The sequence below is a fragment of the Zophobas morio genome, unplaced genomic scaffold, assembly GCF_036711695.1.
Source record: "Zophobas morio isolate AGI-343-1 ecotype UQ-CSIRO unplaced genomic scaffold, CSIRO_AGI_Zmor_V1 ptg000799l, whole genome shotgun sequence".
NCBI lineage: Eukaryota > Metazoa > Arthropoda > Insecta > Coleoptera > Tenebrionidae > Zophobas > Zophobas morio.
Genome location: NW_026972902.1, coordinates 1 through 18,512, shown reverse-complemented (window position 1 = coordinate 18,512; position 18,512 = coordinate 1). Strand labels below are relative to the sequence as shown.

Genomic DNA, 18,512 nt, shown 5'->3' with positions numbered 1-18,512 from the left:
ACTTTCAGGGTCATTCAGTAATGTAATAGTCGGGTTAACCTTATTATTTAAAGCTATAGACCAGATGGTTTCGGTATTTTTTGTTAGCAGGCGATTAAGTTGTCCGTAATAATTATTTATATTATCAGTAAATTTTATACCTGAATATCTCAACAGATAAAGGTCCCCGTTAAGTTGGTTAGCTGATTTGTAGTAGTTTAAATACTCGTCATAATCAAGCAATGCATAATTCACGCTTTTAGTGAAGATACTCTCATACTCTCCTATGTTTGAACCATCTTGTGTGATAACTTTTAAATTATTTAAAAAATCATCCAGGAGTAAGGTTGCCTTCCCTTCAGTGCCCAGCGAGGCAAAAATGTTGCCAGGGTATACGTATTGATTAATGCTATTTTTATAAATGGGCGTTTGCAATAACACCCCTGTTTCGTCAACCACAAGTTTTTCTCTAAATATACTTATCGGTAAAGCGTTATCGGGAGTAAGAAAAATTCCTCGATACTGTTGGCTTAATTTTAGGCGTATGAGTAAAGAGTAGAGGTCAGATTGATGGGGACTATTGTACTGCGAGATACTCTCTATAAATTCGGGCAACCCATCCAATAAGTTGTAATCAATAATTTTTAGGCACATAATAGACTCTTCGGCTTTTTCAAAAAGGTCAGTGGTGGCTTTTTGCCCAGCCGTAAATATAAATATACGGTCCTCGGCAATGAGCGACTCATCAAAAGCCTTTTTAAAAACTTTAAGACGGTCCAAAAATTTATCAGGAACTTCTCCTGTCAAAACAAAATTCAATACCATGGGGAGTTCCTTGGTATTTTTGCTTAACAGGATGTCAGGGATAAAACGGTAGTAATCCTCATGTGTAATAAATATATTTTTAATATGGGGATAACTGCTAGAATCTTCAAGTTCGACCCATCTTTTTTCTGTAGTCAATCCAAGAGGTTGCGACCCGCGAACCCTACGCCAGTAACCTTTTTCTATATTGTAGGTCACAGGTATATAAACGCTATCTATCATAATGGTATACCTACCATTTTTAAAAACTATTCCACGAACTTGTGTAGTAGGGCCTTCTTTATCGGATTCAAACACCTCACTAACTTTTTGTTCCCACTCTTCGGGGAGAAATGGGAAGCTTTCTTGAAAACTTTTGTCAGGAATAACTACTGTTATTTCAGGAGTTATCTCTTCCCATTTGTTGTTTAACGCGAGTACCAAATAACCTGAATCTCCCTGCTTATTCCTATATCTCCAACAATTATTATCCATGTCGTAATAAACCATTTTTGTCTCTTTTTGGGAGTTTTCAATAAAATATAGATCGCTTGGGTTATACTCATGTTGGTATAAAAATTCTTTCTGGCTGTTTACAATGCTGTTTCCCTCATTTCTGATTTTTATACCTTTCATTGGAATTTGTTCGTACCTTGCCATTTTTTTCGGAACTAATTCGTCTCCTGCTCCCCCTTTGAGCCCAATTTTTTGCCAAATTCCCGATTCTTTGTTGTAATAAACAAAACCAGCAGGCCTTACACTGATAATTTTTCCATTTTCGTATTTAAAAGTATAAGCTGCAAGTTCTTTTCTGTTAACGTTATCCACTAAATATTCGGTGTCGTCAACTTTAATAACTCTCTGACCCTTAAATAGCAATTGGAGATCTAGAAGAGGTTGTGTACTACTTTTAAAGATTTTATCTCTGACCGGATAAATGTTTGTTAATTCAAAACCGTCATCATTTTTAGCTTGATTGCTTCCGCTTTTTGTGATACTTTCCTCTTGAGGGCCCTTCTGAATAGGGAATTCTTCATCAACCATTTCAGCTTGTAGTAAAGTTTTTTCTTCCGTTGTAAGAAAGCTACCCATCTTTCGATAAAATCCTTTGAAACCTTCTAACGTTTTAGGCAGTACACCCAGCAGAGGAACTGCATTGAGAGTTCCAAATACTAATCTAGTCTTGCCGACACGCTTCCCATCCCGTATGTCATCCATAGCAACACCAAGTTCCGTTAAAGACGATCCTATGAAAAGAGTGTCGAATATAAGCAACTCTGGAAAAAGTAGCGAAAACGGAAGAATAACGACTGAAACGAAGTCAACCCAATTTATTATTTTATTTTTAATTTTATCCCGATTGGAGACAATCATAGCAGGAAAGTTATTCTTACTCTCTTCCATTATATTATTTGTCACCACATCAAATATAGCCCGTTCTATGGGGACAGAGTTATCAAGCAAAAATTTAGAATTGTTCTTCCATACATTTTCTAATAGTGTACTCACTTCATTAGCTTTGGTATAAGTATAATGTGCTAGTAAGGCTTTTCTTTTTTCTTCACTTTTGCATTGTTCTTTGTACCATAATAACATCGCCTCCGTATTATTAAACTCATGAATGGGAGAAGAATTTCCACTAATGTATAGAAGTGCATATCCATCAGTTTTGTTTTCAATATAAAAAGTAACAAAAGAATAAATTACCGAATCGAAGTCATAATACCACTTTAGTACAAGTAGATTGAGGAGCGGTAGAACTCCAGTCCCTTTAAGTAAATGATTAGGGATAGGATTAAATAATCCAATGAAAACAATATCGATAGTTTCATCTCTTTTAGTAACCGCCTCCAATGCTAGTAACGCTCCTCTTTTGCTTAAAGAATGTTCTTCAACCTGTAGTAAGACACTTTTCATAAAGACTAAACGTAAATGAGTTGTGAAATTTTGATAATTAGTGGTCCAATATTCGTTTAAATAGGATTTATATATATTATCAAAGTCAATATTTTCGGCTAAAGTTTTTATGGCTTCTGGATTTACCCACCACTGGGTTTGTGGTGTAAAGTCATTTTTAATATTGCTTTTATAAATCGCCGAATATACATAGTATTTTTCGTCGTAAACGGGAGATTCTATTATATTTATCAGACCGAACGCTGAAAAAGATTGGATGTTACATGGAATTCCTGTTTTCAGTACATGATCTTTAAAAGTAAAGTTGGGCCCACCATCTTTGTCAAACTCCACAGGTAAAAAGGGCCTAGCACCCCCACATAAGTTCATTACTTCGGGTGTGTGACGTCTGTCCCAATCATTTTCTAATAAGCAGTAAGCTAAGTTTTTAACTATCGTCGCATAAGTTAAATTTCTATTTCTTTCAGCGTAAATTATAGAGACATATTTGGCTTCAATGGCGTCAATATCCTCATTAAATTTAGCTTTTATATTTACTTCCATTACATCTTTAGCTTTTTGTATTGGAGACATTAAAGTTTCAAAAGGAAACCCTGAAAAAAAATAAACACAGTTAAACGACTATTGTTAAAACTAGTTAAGTCATTTAATATAATTTCCTTCACTAACCATTATCGAAAATTAGAAATAAGAAAATTGCTGCTCGATATGTCATTTTTAAAACAACGAAGGATTTAAAGAAATATTAAATTTACTCTTGATTACTTTATCAGATACTATGAAGTATTCTATTTTAAGTTAGTCATCTTGGGGGGTTTATATATATAATATTATGTTACTTAACAAATGACAAACTTCAAATACTTCTGATTAAAGTCTACTTATGATCATTTCTTATTAGAAGTTTTGTAACCGTCTATAAGTAATCAAAACTGATTACATTCTTAATGTCTTAGAAGCAAATAATTTTTAAGAACACATAGGAAGTAGCACATTATAAAAAAGTATCTTATATTTTACTATTATATTATATTTTTAGCTTAACTAAAGTGCAAAAAACTCCATTACTTTTTAGCTATAAGTAGAAATGCAATAGTAACAAGTATGAACCCACTGACCCTGTTAAACGATAAAACCTAATTTTATCTGAAAATTTTAAATTAACTCTAAATGACTTAAAAAAAAATTTGAAGTTCGTAATGATTACTATTTTAATAAAAGTCTCGATAACAGTAAGGAGAGCTCTTTATAAGTCACAGTTAATAATCAGGAACGTAGGCATGACCTGCAAAGACTAAATAATTGAATAGTTTAACTTAGTTATCCACATAATCAAGTGGATTCCTTGACTCGGTTGGGATATAAATAAACTTGGTACGTTTAACAAAAAACATTACATATAAGGAGATAACACATACATTATAATATTTATTAATTGTACATTTCTATGTCCAGGAAGCTTGTGCACATATATAGTTTTTTCTTTTTTGAGACGTAGTTTATTTTCGATTTTCTTAAATTTTTTTTTCTTACTAAATTATAACAAGTAAGCTTGTTCATTAACCAAAGTTTAATATAGTCATTATTTTGTACATATAAATTTATTAATTTATTATTTACTTTTTCATAAATCCTCGTTTTTAATCCTTTTTCAGTACACTTTGTTCTTTATATAAAATTGATGCGAGATAAGAAATAGTTATTACATAAAAGCAGAAAAATATCTTGTTGATTACGTGGCCTATCCATGTCAAAAACCAATACAGAAATTGTTTTACCCTTTTAGTCCAATTTTTAACGGAAGCCATTAGTTCACAAAGTTTAAATTCTGCAGTTGTTTTGGGGTTAGGTTCAGAAAAATCTCTAATTACTTATAATAAGATGGCACGCACACTGCAATTTTTTTTGCTTAATTTTTCAATTTATCTTCAAAAGATTTTAAACTAAATATCAAATTATTATAGTGTTAACTCTATATATATATATTACTGCATTGAAGTCTGTAATGTACATTTGAGTTGTCAGTTATATAGTTAGTTTACTGATTATAATATTTTAGTTTTCGAATCGTCAAGCCAGTAAAATTAACATTTTATAAAACTTTTTAAATGTTCATATTAAATACTTAAAGTGCATTTTATGGACTTTTTTTCTTTGTCGACGTCATTGTCTATTAACCTCGAGTACTAGTAATCATAATACATATAAGTAGAATATAGGTTACTCGAAGAGCTAGAATTAACATAAATTTAATTGAACAAATATTATGCTTTCGAGTTAAATAGGAGAAAAATTAAATCGTCTCGACCATCTTCCTCCTTGTGGTGGCACAAAGATGTGTTAAAAACCACTGAAGCCCACAGCTCGTAATAAAAATTTTCTGGGAAAGAGAGCAATAATTAAGTTTTTCGAATTATAAAAACCTTTTGAAACCGTGTATATAACTAATATTCATATAATACTCTCCCAGTAATCAATAATTTGCATAGTACTTTTATATTAACATTAATTACCGCCAAGACTTAGTAATGTATCAATTCTCATTTAAAATATATAACCTTTTTTTAAAACGACGTGCTCCTTAAAACACGAAAGTTTCAATTTTCCGTCTTAAAACCTCTACCATCTTTAAAAAACTTAGGTATTAGAAATATTAGTTAACGGCAAATGTACTATTACATTTAATTGATATATTATAAACGAGTAGGAGTCCCTGAAAACTCAAACACTAAAAACTTAGCAAATAGCAATCATTAGACGATATGGAAATTATTGAAAACAAAAAAATTAGAAGATTCTGCAAATATAAACCATGTGAATATTTTAAGTGAAGCGCACTCGAACTAAAAGGGTGCAGTCAATGCCTAGTATAATGCTACCTTAAAGATTCAAGAAAGAAAGCATCGAAATGTGTTGTACTAATTAAAAACATTATGAAAATTTTATTTTGTATAGTGTTTATAATATGAGGAAATCGAGAGCTGTTTGTACTTATATTAATACTACTTTTAGTTCTTCGTCAACATATATAATACTACATTAAAGACTATAGTTTGTCTTATTATTATATTTATCACGTATCGTTTACTACATACAATATATTTTCGAGCACTCCCAGCCTGTTAAAATAACGATGATAAGATCAGTTTACGAGTATAGGGAATCGGGTGTCAGACTCACAAATTTTTGAAATCCATATCATTCAAATGTCCTTAAAAGGCGAACTGATATAAAGAAGATTAAAGTCAGGCGAAACAATTCTTAACTGAAATAGAGCTTTGTATTGCAACGAACTAGAAGCTTCATACCTAACGAATCAAAAATTGATAGATAAATTAAAGAGTTCCAGAATGAGGCGACGTGGTAGTTGTTTAAGTGGAATACATGTATGTAACGGTTTATTTTTGACACACCAATATTAATACAATACATTAGTTTAAGTAGCTGAGGCAGAATAATTGACTAAAGCAGGAGAAAAAAAACAACCAAGTTCTTAAATTTTGGGAAAAACAACCACTTGAGCAAATGTGGACGGAAGGGCCACGATGAGAGGAAAGCGCTTGTGCTTGTAAGAGAAGTGCTAACTATGTGTAAAAATATAGGAATCATGACAAATGCATATATAAACTTTGTCGAGCAAACTTAGTCAACACAAAGTAGCGATAACTTTAGCAATGAAGCCTTTAGTTCATGATAAAGTCCATTAATTGCATCAACCAAAATTTTTTTATTAACCCTCTGCCTCAAATAATGCTAAGCCCAAGTATGTATCCGTTTAGGGCCTATCTTGATACGCGGAGAAAAGTGGGAATTAAGATTTTGTATGGAAAAGCCTTATTAATTCCTGTTTAACAAACATTAATATAATAATTATATGACAACAAGAACAACATCATTTTTATTATAAAAGGTACGGATCACAAAAAAGGACTGCAGCTAGAATTAATCATCGTTACTACTGGCGCCACTTAGAAATGTTATGGAATATTATACATTAGTTCTAAGAGAATAGTAGCCGCAAATCTAAGTTCGACTGTCACAATTATTTAGAACACATTGTGTCCATAAACTTTATAAGTACTCCTCGAGCACAATATTAAATACGTAAACATCGCTGAGCTTTTCAAATACAAGGTTATTATGAGCAGTAGGTAACTAGTCACGTCAACATAATGTTCCCATCATGACATGGACTTTAAGGCCCTTACCCTATGTTATTTAACGGTGCAAACTGGGCGTTAACAGTAGTTTACAGAAGAACCCTTTGCTGGGATTCTCTTAGTACAACATGAAAGTAGCACCTATTTACGCGTAGGAAAATTCATGTGCGAGACACTATAACGTCGACACTGTCAATTCAAAAAGGATACGGAGATATAAAGCGTTAGAGGCATCAATTGTACGTAAACGGCACCCGAGATTACTTAGCGAAAGGATAGTGATTTTATTATAAAAAATTTTCCAAGAACTTCAAGTTGCACTGACATATTGTTAACAATACCCAAAGTTACACTGCAATATTTGCTGAAAGAGAAGAGTTCAAATTTTGTCTAAAATTGACACATTGTATCTTAAAACAGTCTCTATCCAAAAAAAATTAGACTGCGGCTCTATGCAACGCGGATTACATATTAAATAATGTTTCAAATAAAGAGTTATTAAATCTCGTCTAATGATATTTCCGGATTTACATTCATTAGACTAAAATATTATAATCTGCTGGATCGTAATAATTAACATCACACTCCTCTCGCGTGATGCCAAATGACGCTATACCATTATAGAACCAGAAAGTTTGGTTGAAACCAGGTGTATTTCTTGGAAATTAATTTTAAATTTTCCGAAAATAATCTACCTTGTAGTTAACTATAAAAGCTTTTTACGGTTAGAAACAAGTCAACGATTGCAGACTCTTTTTAATACGCCTGCAGCTGTCTCTTAGTCGGTAGGCAAGTTGAACTCTATATACTTGATCTCTATACAAATATTTATACTTAAAATATATTCTAATATATGTATACTTTTTGTGAAATCACAAAGGCAATATCTCTAGATTACACAGTTAGCAAGAAAAATAGATCAAAATGCAAGATAGAAAAGGTTAATACCGAAGCTATAATTAAAAGCTCATAAAAAAAGCCAAAAAGTGGTACTAGAAAGTTACACAACACAAGAGTATACTCTTACGGCAATAACCTAAAGAAGTTGATATAATGCAAATTATATGAGAAGGATAATAATTTTATGTCGTAATATAATTAACAAGTCCCATAAAAATCGTATAGGTGACATTGATTTTTGTAATCATAATAGATAGGTTAGCCCCACGTTATTTTTTCTAAAAAAAAAAATAAAGGCTATATGCTAACCTAAAGTGCTCCTGAGATCGTTAACACTTAAACAAAAAAAACAAGAGGCTATTACTTACCTTAACCAAAGTTTTATACAATCAGAGTTCAAAGATTATTAGAGAAGTAGTATTTGAAGAATTTGAATTCTCAATTGCAACGATGGGTTACTAAATAGTTGATATAAACAATTTAAATATCAAGAAAATTATTACAACTACATGGAAAGTTCGTGTTAGTAAAACTATTAGTTAAAAGCGAGATTGACTGCGAGAGGGTATCAACAAATGCATGTACATGTCATTAATTATCAAGAGATTTTTTGTCTAATTTTCTCCAAATGTACTTAATCTATTCTACCTTTGGTTTTATTAACTTTGCAACCAGTTGCAGGCTCTTTACTTTTTAAACAGCTTGCATTATTCAATTATTCCTATGAATTTTTTTTTGCTTTAAAATTTGGGGTAAGGATACTAATTAAAAAATTATGTCGAAAATTCCTAGTACTCTATTAGTTTATTAGGCATATCCAACAACAATCTTCTGTATTAAAATAAAATTAAAGCAATTAATTTTTGTCGTTGTAATGGGCGAGTCTCCTTTTTAATATATTTACTTTTGTATTATTTAGTACGAAGTAAAAGATAGACGATTATTATGTTTTACGTAGAGCTTTTGCCCATGGAACACTTCCTTGTGCTTGATGACTTTTGGCACCTCAATGGCTTAAGTAATTTCCTTGCTTACTGTAGCATACATTTCGAAAACGCCTTTGCCGTAGTATGGTTCAATTTCCCGTAAATTTCAATCATTTTTTTAATTTTAGACCATATCTTCATGGCGCTTGCTGGATTGTGCATTAACATTAAATTAGTTGGTTTTTCACGAATTTTCCCTATTAGCTGGTTAGTGTACTACAATGTCTTGATTTGCGCCCAATTATTAAAAAATTTAATAATCACGTTGCTATACCTTTCAAGAGGTTTGAGAAATGGTAATAGCAACAAATATCAATTAATATCTATAAATAGAAGTTTACTACCTTTCGACCTTGTAGTCATTTCAAATAACTTGCATATTTTAGACATTTTACAGCGAGGTGGCATATTTGCAAGTTTGTGTAGTTCTCAAAGTAAAATGCTACGTGGACTATCTATCCTTAAATATCAAAGGCAGTGCCAATACCCTTAATCCTTTTAGTAGTTTAAAGTTAAACTTTAAAACAAAATTGGAAATTTTATCACAAAAAAATGGTATATTAATATATAAAACTCGAGAAGAGCTTAGACTTTGTATAAGCTTGATGAAAACTTTTTCCTGAAAAGACTATGACAGCAGCTATATAAAAACTTAAAGGCTTTACCCTATACTGTTACTAACAAGCCTCGCTTGTAGTAATAGTCCGTATTTTAAGGCTCATATCCCTTGAGAAAACTTTAAAACAGAAAAACAACACATCTGAGGAGTTAAAGAATGATGTTGACGAGTGAATCAAGTAAAGTTTTTTGGCCCTTGTTTTTATCCTTTACAACTGCTTACTAACTCAGTGCTAAAATTAAAGTAAACACCAACCCAGAAACTTTGTTTTGTATAAAATCCATTAGAGACAGGAAACTACACTTTAAAATATCAAACTATTTTTTTATGGATTACTATTACTATTATTACTTTAATCGTAGTACTACTGCTACTAATAATAATTTTATTTGTAACACGTTTTGCGGAAAAGAGATGTTTTTATAAAAGTATGTTTTAACAAATAATACATCGTGTTATGAAGTGACCTTTTAGATCACTAATTGAGTTTATTTTATTTGGTTGTTTGATTTTGGTTTAAATAAGCACTGCAGACTAAAATGGACAACTACAAGGCAAACTAGCGCGAGAGAGGAGAAAAATCCCATAAATCTTTCACTAAGTGTGTATATATATATATAACGGTCCACTAGTGCTATAATCATACATTTTTTTAGACCAAATGGCAAGAATTAATTACCTTTCACAGTCTTTTAATCTAAAAGAATGCATCATACCAATTTACTAGCGTTATAGGCCTCCAAGATCGGTTGCCGAGGAATCTTTAAAACACAGTGAGAGCTAAACAAAAAAATTGTGATCTGAAACGCTCTCCTCTCTCGAAATAAACCTATTTTTCAGCATTAATTATACTTAGTGTATTTATAATTCTATAAAAAAAATTTTAAAATATTAAATTTGCGAAGGGTTTTCTTTTTTAAATATATCTACTTACTAAAGAATATGAAATGCAGACTAATAAAATTTGACTACTATCAATAACTATGCGACATCGGTACTAATTTCTGACACCCATACTGGAGTATTTTAAACTTTGTTAATAGACGTGGCCCTGCGTGTAAAGTTCTACGTATCTTTTTCGTGGTATAAAGAAGAATGTTTTTTTATATTATTGCTTAGTTTTTTTATGTGGTTTTTTCTTATTTTTAACCATTTAGACCCTTTGTGCTAACTTTTGCCATATAAAAACTTATTTGTATTTAAAAATAGTAGATATATTCTGTTGACCTAAATTTTAAATAGTATACCAGCTATTTTACTAGCATTTAAAGCTTTTGTAAAGTGACTTATTAAACGCCTTAAAACGAAGACTTCTCTTTCGAGATTAGGGTTACTTTATTGTTTTAGCTAATTATTTCGTTGCTTTTACGTCATAAGCAAAAATTAGTAAAATAGGGTTTGGATTATCAAACAGAATTTTAGAAGTTTTATAGTATTAATTTAAAATTACAAAATTTTTAACAACTTTTAGCTAGGTTGTAAGTATTATTTTAGTCAATTAATTTACTCTTAGAAAATGTGCTTTATTTATTTTGTGGCGAGAAGGATGACTTCCATTGTATATAAGTGAACAGTTTCCTGTTAAAATAATAAAAGCTTTTTTTAGGAGATTCTAACAAAGGCATCTAACTTTTTTTTAACAAAACTTTATTTCTTTTGGTGAGTCATACTCCAATTTTTTGCATGTTCGCTGAACCTTACTACGTTTATCCTTATGACTCGTCCTCAGTTTATTGTTTTTAAATTTTCACTTAGTAACTAATTTTAAAAGCTAACGCAGCTCTGGCAAAGTCCTTAACGTTTGTATTACTATTCGAAAGTGACTGTAGTAAGAAAACTATTGGGAAAGTTTTTGCTTTCTTTCTACTGATAACAGCGATTTTATCCTCGTCGAAGCTACGTACCCTACTGCGCCAGCTTCTCTCGTACCACCTAATGACGCTAGCGAACTGGTGTCATCGTTGGAAAATTACCCATTTTATCACAAAGAAGTGCAATACTCTACCGCTGCTAACCGTTGAAAATAAAGTAATTGCTTGGTATCCTGAGGCGAAAAACACTACCTGGGGATCGTTATCGACAATAAGCTTTGGGTGGCGGTCGCACGTAAACTATATCGCGGAGAATTTCAAGGCGGCGGTTCAAGCCCTTTACCCTTTACTTTGAGCCCGAAACGTACTTACACTGCAACAACAAACGACGCTTATATTTGTTGTGCATCCGACCGATCATGACATAAATACGCGTCTACTGCCAGGACCTACGACTCACCGGAAATAGCCTCTTCGCTCCAAGTGAGACAAAACAAGCTGCTACGCATTCTGTCGGGCGCGCGTTGGTTTGTTCGCAAAGATGTCTTACGTTAAGACCTCCGGATTGAACCTCTGGGTAACGTTTTTTGACGCGATGCCATCGCCACCTACGATCGGCTCAATCAGCAAACCAATCGATTACTGGCAGATGAGATGAGGTCAACTACGAAATCTGGGCCGGCATCCCGCTATTACCGATTGCGCAATGGACTCTAAATATATGATAATGGGATAGGGGTAGAATTATTTTTATTATATATATATATATATGAGCTTGCTTTAACAGAAGCTTAAAGCTAATGTGTACGCTATCACCTTGTTGGGAGCTTGTAAATTCAGTGTTTCCTTTTGCTACTCGATCGAGCACCAGGGAGTATCATTTTTGAAAATTGATAGATCAGTTCCTAAAAATACGAATGGACTCCTTTAAAGTACCTACAAGTGACGGGAATAATTTACTGGAAAGAATATTACGGTAACTACATAAAAACTTAAATAATTTCGACTTCACCCTATACTGTTAGTAGATATTAAATATAGCTCATTTTATAGGCTTAAAATTCTTGAGACAACCTTAAAAGAGAAAATAAATATTTCCGAAAATTTAAAGAATGATGTTAACGATTTACTTCGATACAAAAAACAATATTTTGAAATTACAAGAGATTATGAGAAGTTATTTGATTTTATATACGTCAATGTGTTTTATACAACTATTTTTGTCGTCTAGTGCTAAAGTTCGAGTAAACAATTTAAAACAGAAACTACGTCTCGCAAAAAGTCAATTAAAGACAGGAAACTACCTTATAAGAAATCTATTACTTTATAATTTATTACTATTATTATTATTTTTAAGATCAACGTGTTTTACTTTAATAGTGAACTTTTTACACCAAGAAGAGCTAAACAGAAAAAAGGAATGCGATATTAAGTTAAAGGAAACTTGTATGCCATACCGCTCCTCTCTTTCGAGGTTCTTCTACTTTCCAACAGTAAATCTTTATACTCTTTAGATTTTTTAATTAGAAAAGAGGATTTAGAAGATCTGACTGTAAAAGGGTTTCCTTCTCTAAAAAATACTAATAAAGAATTGTTAAGTAAGATCTCTTCCATTTTTAGACAATTTACTCTTCAAGTCGAAAGTTTGCTGTACATAAGAAGAAGTCATTTAATACAACAGTTAATTGTGCTTTACTGTTTTAAAGTAGGTTTTTGTTTATATATAAAAAATTTAGAAAAGTTCTCGTCTTACATTATTCTACAAGTAACTAGCTCATTCAGCCTTTTATTATAAAATTTGTTACGCTGATATACTTTTATATATCACTTTAAATTGTTCCGTTTAAACTCGCCCAGCGGTTAGTTATTACGTTCTTAAAAACTTGTAATTAAGTAGGAGACAATAAAATCTAAACTAAAAAAAACTTTTTGTTGAATACAAGTAAAGTAGCTTTGGAAGCCCTAATTTTAGTTACGGAAAGAAAAATTAAGACTTAGTTATATTTCTAACTTAACATTTTTTTTTTTACTAAATCTTAACTATTATCGGGACCAGAAATAAAATTTTAAAATCAATTAATTTATATTTCCTTTATATTTGTGTAATAAAATAGTAATTATAACCACAACTATAAATTCGCAGAAAATTTCAGAAGGCAAGTATTCTATTAGTGACTTGGCCTTTCCCACTTTCCAGCATCTCAATGGTTTGTTGTCTGCAATTTATTACTTCCCCGCTTTAATTAAGTTAAAAAGAATTCAAAAACAATTCCAACACGGCAGCCGTCAGTTGTTTATGCCACTTTACGTGGATGATATCAAAAGTATAATTAATTTTATAGTTTAAGCCATTTATTAATATTTAGACTAAGCGTATAATATATACTAACGTTTTGATAATCGGAAAAACATATTTTGATGACTTAGCTCAAAAAATAAACGATTAACGTACCTCCGTCACCTCTCACTCCCCCATCCATTGTTCGAATTTTCATTTTCGTAAAAAAATTTTACATTAGTTTTTTGACAAACCTCGAGTTGAAGTGGAAAAGCAAATATCTATTGTCACCAACATGGTATTTGCTCCAATAAAATGTTTGCAAGAAGGAGTGGACCTCGCTCGAGAAAATGAACTGGGAACCACCAATGGAACATTTTCACTAGGAGAGAAAAATAAATTGCGTCTTGTTAGGTCAAAGAAAAAATGTTATACGCAATAGGACTACCAAGCATGTAGAAGTTGATTGCCTTATTACAATGGTTTAAATTACAAAGAAACTGGAATCCAGCATGTTTTGATATTACATGCTACATGGCTAAAGAGGATTAGCAATTCTTCTCGGTATTGTGACACAAATGACCTGGAAGTTAACTTCGCATTTTGATGACTAACTTATTTTAATTGTGAATTCTTAACTGATAATAATGTTATTGACGTGATAGCTGCGAAAGTAAGCCCAAGTGGAAAATAATTTCTGAGGATGAGGAAACGGAGAAGAGAAATAATAAGTTCAGAAGCCTAGTATTCGGAAGCAAGCAATCATGTCCGAAAAAGATATATTTCATTTTATTAAACACAAGGTTCAAAATATGAATAGTTGAGTTTACAGAGTACTCCATTGAATAAGCCTAGATAAAAAGATTTTATTAACGCGTAAACAAATGAAATTAAGGTTATTATCGCTAGTGCAAACTTCTTATGTGCAATCCTTACTGCGCAGTAATGTTTTTACTTTATTTTACACGGTGTTGTTTACAATATGTCGTGTTAATATATAACATAAATAAAGAAATGTTTTTCTTGTATAAAATTATTTTACATGACTCATCATAAATTTTTCTGCGAAAAACGGGTATCTCGGCCATAAAGAAAAGTTTTTATTTTATTTTAAATGGATTGTTTATTTAGTTATAAGAAAAAGAAATATGATGTCCTTGTATAAAACATTTTTTACTTATCGCACATAACTTTTTCGGTGGAATAAGTACCTGGCTACAACGCGAATTTTTTAATCTATTTTGTACGATATAATTTCTATTTTGTTATAAATTGCATAGAAAGAATTGTTTATTTTTTTGTATGAAATCATTTTACTCGACTATAACACAAAAAATTGGTCTCTTCAACCGCGTTTTAAACGGGGTTAACTATAATTTACTTTATTAATATCACATACATATAGTTTCGAGAACTCATAAATTATAAATAAAATTTAAGTTTGTCATTGAAAAGTAAAAACTTGATAAATTGTTAAATAACTCTAAACTCTCATGCCACCTCAAATTAAAAATCTGGCCAACGTGTTCCCACCTGCTTTGTAAATGTAGTGACAAGCCCTCGAAAGAATAGCCCTCACATTACATACAATGTTTATTTTTTAATATTTGTTTGTAATTGTATTCAATATATTCGTAAATTATATTTGTTATTAAGAATACATTAAACAATATTTTTCAATTATTTTTAGATTCTAATTTAAAAATATAACAATACAAGAACACATTTTAATTTTTACTAATATGCTCTCTTTGCTTTCAACCATCTACGGGGCAATATTTAGCTCCCTTATAATATTAAGAAATATGCAGGGGGGGGTAATTAAACAAATTGGTTATTAAAAATTAATAAGTTTTTTCAAATTGAAATTAACCATTTCACAGCGAACTCACAATATTGATGGAGTTTCGCACAACTAAAGTACGCCAGTATTTGGAGCTGTTAATAATCTTAAAATTCCTCCAAGTAAATTTATTAAATCTACACCAAAAAAATTTTACTTTTACTTTGAAGACCTAATCTAGGTTATTTACTATAAACTAATTATTTTATGTCCATACAGAAAATGCAAATTTTGTTAAAATTTGGAGTTTGCTTCATAAAAAATTATTTATAATTTTTAATTTATTTTAAAAAACATCAAAGGAAATCCTGTAGAGGACAAAAAATATATATTTGGACAAAACTATAGAGCCCCTTGAATTATAATGCAACTAAAACTTTACTTATAAAATTTAAAAAGGATATTGAAAACGCTGCCAGTTCTTCTGACAGCTTAACATAGCTTTTAATACAAATGCCTTCTGTTGTAAAATTAAAACGTTCGGAGGAAGTTATTAAGTTTTTTGTGAAGTTCTCTTAAAGCATCCCGAATTACAGCGTGTTCAGACTCAGTAGTTTCGCTAAATTTTTGCAGTTGCTTAATAAAAAAATGGTTTATTAAAAAATTAAATTCCTAGTAACGCAAATTAATAAGTATTAAGTACTTTTATAAATATAGTATAACAATAAAGTGATGACTTATTTTATAATAGAATAATAAGATTTAATTCTATTTCCAAAATAATAAATCTATTCAAAAGCTATTTAAGTAATATAGAAAATGGTTAACAAAGTAAATATTATTTAAGTTACAACTAATTGTTTTTGTATTTGCTTTTTTGTATTTATTAGAAAGTTTTAAAAGATAAAAAAAATTTAATTGTTTATACAAAACCAAAGATGAAGCAGTCTTTTAAATTTAACCGAAAATTAAAATTTTCAGGAGTTTTTGATATCTAATTAGTTTTACTTGCAAATTTCATATAAGCTTAAATAATTCAATTACTTTAAACAGGAAACGGTTTGTCATGAAAAAAAGTTTTACTTTTTTTTTAAATATAGTTTTTTAGTTTAAAATATTCAATAAAACAATTTTTATTGTTCAAATATATATTTTGCTTCTATAAACTATTTTTAAATATTAAATTTTTAATGTTTATAAAGTTAAATAATCAAATAAATAACCTTATTGACTAGTTATTCAAGAATAAATATATTTTACTAAATAATAATTCTTTTAAAAGTTAAAAATTGATAAATTTTTCTTGCTATTAAGAAAGTTGAGGAATTTTAAAGTTGATATCAGATTACACAAACTAATATTTACATGCAGAATTTTTAAAAAAAACTGTTTTTACTAAACTCTGTTGACTATTTTTATCACCATATAAGAACTTCGTAAATAATTTTATTAAATAGTGAAATTCTCTTAAAAATTAAGTTTTACTTGTAAAGCTTGCTGAATATTTTTATTAAAAAGCAGAAGGGCGTGTTGGACGCGAGAAGACTCCTCACCAGAAACATAAAGAGGATACCTGCAAAGGTTAAATTAAATTATAAATTATACTAATATTAGAATTTGTAGAATTCCTGGCTTTTTAATTTAGTTCTTTTTAATAACTATTTTAATTTAAGTGCAATTTTTATTTATAACATTAGAAAATAATGACTTAGAAAATTCTCTGAACGCTAATTGCAGTTTAATTTATTAGCTTAGAACTTTAACTTATTCCAAGTTTTTTTGTAAGAATTAAAAAGTAAAATTAAATAGAAAAATACTTAACTTGCAAAAAAGTCTATTTCTCTGCGGTAATTTATATTAATTTATTTTTTGAAAAAAAATTATAAATATTTAAATATAAACATTTCCTCCAGATAAGTCGTTTTTAATTAAAAAAGTTTATTAAGCAATGCGAGTAGAGAATTAAAATAATTTTTACAAAAGTGCATGAATTAAAAGGGCATAATTTATATAATACATCCTACAGGCTTGGTTACTTCTTTTATAAGAAATTTTAAGCCATTTTTCGATCTAAACAGTTTACGTTTTTCTTTTATTATATCTTAGAAAATAACACTAATTAACTCTTTTTTTTTGGTTATAAAAAGATTTTTTTTAAATAAGTTTTTAAAGCACGTTGGCACTGTGGATTTCCAATGGTGTTAATTATTTACTCTAAACTTAAATCAAGTAAATATATTAAACTGATTTTTAAGGCTTTCACATAACACTGTCAAATCTAATCAAAAAAAAGTTTAAACAGAAAAATCGTAAGGTTTGTTATGTTCACGTGATAATAAATACTGATCTATACTAAAAGCACTTAGAAGTATTGTTTTTTTTAAATAAAACGGCAAATATTTCGGTGGTAATTACAAACTCGAATATCAACTTAACTTCTTTCAATGATTATAACAAATAATCAACAAAAGCTTTATTAAATTTCAGTAAAATATAACTCTAATCATATAGGTAAAATACAATCTGAAACAAAACAAAATCATAAAGATACTTCTCTCAAATTAAAAAAAATAAAATTTCGGAACAGTATGAATAAACTTTTTTCTACGAATAGGTGAACTAAATAAAAGAGCTTATATAAATTTCGATTACCTAAATTTTAAAATAAAACAGCTTTACTTGTGAAAAAATTTTCAGTAGTATTAAAAAAATTGTTCAGAAACTATTGAGTATAACTTGAAATAACAATCCAAATTAAAGGCATAAAAAATTAATTATTAATATTGAAACTAATATGTAACAAAATTAATAAATTCTGTTCGCAAGCATAAAGAATTTGTAAAAGAAGTAGACAAATTTTGAATTATGTATTCACGAGGGTGCCTTCCCACTCGAGTGCAAAACAAATATAAAAATGGAATGGCTTGCACAAGACGTTCTTTTCTATTTTGTTGTTGTGGTCTTGTATCATTAAATGTTGTGCTTTTCGGGAGTCTTTAAATTTTTAAATAGTTACTTCCAGGCCTTGAATTTTAAAAAGCTTGTGTTAGAGAAAATTTTTGTCTACAATACAATGTTATACTATATTTAATCATTCATTAAACATAACACCTAAGTGCTTAAGACTCAAAACCTGTAAATTTACAAATTGTAAAAACTATAAAAAGAATATTAGCGGCCTGGTGAAACAAAACATAAAAAACTAATAGATAAAAAAATTGAAACCCCGCACCGTAGGGGACGCTTGTTGGGTAGATGCGCGTAGTTGATCCCTG

General features: G+C 30.0%; 2 long non-coding RNA genes across 3 annotated transcripts; one reads left to right on the top strand and one right to left on the bottom strand.

The window, feature by feature from the left end:
* The first annotated feature begins 11,212 nt into the window (after nt 1-11,212).
* Nucleotides 11,213-13,500, top strand: LOC135121944 (uncharacterized). 2 transcript variants are annotated; one of them, XR_010279173.1, is made up of 9 exons: nt 11,213-11,753; nt 11,826-11,914; nt 11,964-12,152; nt 12,230-12,352; nt 12,408-12,650; nt 12,704-12,736; nt 12,797-12,881; nt 13,320-13,383; nt 13,433-13,500. It is a non-coding gene; the product is annotated as an uncharacterized LOC135121944 (long non-coding RNA). The 2 variants fall into 2 exon arrangements; XR_010279172.1 differs by having other exon boundaries at nt 11,213-11,914.
* Nucleotides 13,501-15,730: 2,230 nt separating this feature from the next.
* On the bottom strand, nt 15,731-18,504 carry LOC135121935 (uncharacterized). The gene is made up of 3 exons (XR_010279169.1): nt 18,463-18,504; nt 16,723-16,810; nt 15,731-15,873 (listed from the first exon to the last, which is right to left on the bottom strand). It is a non-coding gene; the product is annotated as an uncharacterized LOC135121935 (long non-coding RNA).
* Nucleotides 18,505-18,512: the final 8 nt, after the last annotated feature.